We start from the raw sequence: 3,273 nt of genomic DNA on the forward strand, positions 1-3,273 counted from the left end.
CCCTAGCCTGCCACGCTGGTGAGCAGCGTCTAGAAAGCAAGGGAGGCGACTCGAATTTCTCGCAAACTGCACACGCACAGGTGAAAAACACCCCTACACTCGTTTGAGGGCTCTGTCTTCAGAATTTAGCAAGGGATCTATGAGTACAAAAGGTGGGACTGATTTTTTTTTTTTTTATAATATATTTTAACTGCTTGGTGTAGTGGAGAGACCACCAGATATTTTAAATTGAAAGAGCACCTCCCAAGCAGATTTGGTCTCTCCACCCGTACAGGGAAGCAAAGGGAAACATAGCGTGGACTGCGTAGCGTAACTAAGTTTTACCTCCCTGTAGTGGTATTGGTCCCTTCACACATAGAGATGAATGAAAACTCTGAAGACTCTAGTGCAAAAGATAAAGCTACATTTTTTGCTTTGTTAGCAAAACATGACGCTAGGCCCTCTCCAGCTGGGGAAGAATGGGCTCAAAATAATTGGTTCAACCTGGAAAATGTAACTGATAGATAGCTGTTGATACAACATGAAGAAAAATCAAAATTTGGCCAAAATAAAACCATAATTTGTTCTGTACTGGGAGCTTTCCTTACGTCAGCTGTAGAGGCCTGCATGAGACGAGGCAGGAAGAAAATGTAATTATTCAATCCCTACAAAATTTGGCTGAAAGTTTGCAAAATGAAAATAATTTCTTACGAACTGCCCTGAGTGAGGAACGTGCCAAAAATTCACGGTGTGCTGATTCCTTTAAGGAGTCATCGAAGAAAGAAATGCCTCAGATAAATCACATATATCCTCAAGCAGAATTACATTTGGTAAAAAGTTGTGGTGAAAATTGTTGTTCCCAAATGAGACCCTTAATTAAAACAGAATATAATTATATCAATGATGAAGACCTTGATCCACATATAACCACTAAAGAAATCCCGTACACTGCTACTGAACTGGCCAAACTAAAAAAGGAGTACGGGCGTCTCCCTCACGAGTCAGAGACACAATACATTTTTCAAGTGTCTTTCACAGGGGGAGATCAAATTCAATTACCTGAACAAGAAGCAAGTGGTTATTGGGGACATAACAACAGGAGATAACTGCAACCTATGGTCCCTAACCCAGCAAGCTGCATATTGGGCAGGGGGACTTAACCCCCTGGAAAGGGGAGATCCTGTAGCTTTGACCGGCTCTCCAGACCAAACTTTATAAAATAGTCATAAAGCAGCTTGTTTGCAACTGATTCGTGAAAGAAAATTAATTGCTGGCTATGAATCACCAATGTTGTTACCTGTGAAAGCTGAAATTATGACCCCTTTAATTCGTGGCCTTCCAGAATCGCTTAAACCCACTGTTATCCTTCTCCAGAAAAAGATAGCTGCCATAAGCCCAGTAGAAAGACTGGACAGGTTTCTGGGAAACCCAAATAATAAAAGTAGATCTGTTGATCCTGGGTTTTCTCCATACACAAATTCTTCACCACACACAGACTCACAACACAATTCAGTTGCTGGAGAACACAAAATCTGGACATGGAGTGAAGTTGCAGAAGAGTTACTAAATTATAACAGAAAGTATGGTCCTGTAAAACCCCCAGAGAAAAAAACAGAAAAAATAAAGGGTGTTAGGTACATTGCCCTTCCTAACATAAAAACAGAAAAAGGTAGGCTGATTTCTAGCCGACAGTATTGGTGGAACTTGGGGGTGAAGAAAGGGGTACCAAAGGGTTTAATAGATGAAACTGTCCCTTGAAAAATTAAGTAAATTGGCCTCTCAGTGGCAGGATTCCAGCCCCATTGTACCGAGCGCTCCACCTCCCCCTCAACTGATTCTGGGCAGTGAGCCAAAGCAACACCACTCACAGGTTCTGGACAGTGAGCAAAAACAATCAGCAAACTCTTGGTTCACTGGTACCTCTGCCAAACGAGAAGGAGAGGTGTGGAGTTGCAGGGCAGTAGCCCTCCAGCTTTCCTCTGCTGAACAAATCGTTACTGAGGAAGAAAGCAGCTCTCAGGCTGCAGTGCTGATAGCTGTTTGGAGTGTTTTCCAACGTGAGGCACAGAATACCTCTCCTGTCTGTATCTACACTAACTCCTATGCTATGTTCAAGGGATATACTGAGTGGCTTCCTTTTTGGCAACAAAAGGACTGGGAAGTAAACAGAATTCAGGTATGGCAAAAGGAAAAGTGGCAAGAAATTCTACACTTAGTGCTGGTAAGAGTGGGGATTATATCTTGGTTAGTCCAAGCTGAAGCTTTAAAAAGAGCTACAGGAGAATATGCATGGGTAACCTCCGATGCCTTGGGGAAAGAGCATCAGATAAACACCCGCTGGATAATTTCATTGTTTTAATTTCCTGCCCCTATGTGGCAGAATCTGTTGTTTCTTTTATTTTCACAGAAGAGCACCGAGGAACATGAAGATTAGATAAACCATGAATTTATAGATGTAAAATAAATGCTGTAACAAGGCCTATATTGAGTGCAATAATCATATACCCCTTTTATGTTGAATGACAGAACTAACATTTTTCTTTCTTTTATGTTAACTCAAGGTGATGATGTTTCAATACACTGCAGACTGAGTACAGGATCCCACACTGAGCCTGTACACAGCCATGTCACTGGATCCCGTGGCCAGGTTATATCTTGTCAAACTCGAAGTCAGGACTGTTGGCTGAATTTGACAGCTGTACAGCTGTCCTCTAAGGTTGTGTGTGGTAAAAACAATACCAAATACTGGGGAGAGCTTAATGTTCATGTTTTAATACCTACTATTCCACCACTGATTAAATTGGCACCAAAGATTTTTAAGATTGGACCATATATAATCAGGAAAACTGGCCAACAAAAGATATTATTTAATCTGGCATGGTCTCTCAAACAAGTCAAATTGCTAATGCAAAACCATGTCTCAGAGATTCAGCCAGCTTGTTCACCTTTTTTGCAGACTTCCTTTGAGGGGAGAACAACCTGGTTGCAAAAACGCGATTCTTTTCATAAACAGATGACAAGAGATATAACCAGTGTCGTGGGATCAGGACTAGGAATTTTGAATAGTATTGATTCAGAAGTGTTAATGAATAAATTGGCTGCTGTAACTAAAGATTTGATCAAGATGCAACAACCACTACAGTCATCCTTATCGGCTTTGGGAACCCAACAGTTGTTGCTATCAAACGTATTGCCGAATTAGGAGAAGGTAAATGTGGATGATCACAAATTAATAATTGACACCCTTGGTACTACACAAAATAACATCTCTCTGGCTCTTAGCTGTATTCAAGC

General features: G+C 41.2%; 1 pseudogene; it reads left to right on the forward strand.

The window, feature by feature from the left end:
* The first annotated feature begins 671 nt into the window (after window positions 1-671).
* On the forward strand, window positions 672-1,823 carry LOC147648107 (uncharacterized; annotated as a pseudogene).
* The last annotated feature ends 1,450 nt before the right edge of the window (window positions 1,824-3,273 follow it).

This window comes from Cyanistes caeruleus, chromosome Z, assembly GCF_971803275.1.
Source record: "Cyanistes caeruleus chromosome Z, bCyaCae1.hap1.1, whole genome shotgun sequence".
Classification (NCBI taxonomy): Eukaryota; Metazoa; Chordata; class Aves; order Passeriformes; family Paridae; genus Cyanistes; species Cyanistes caeruleus.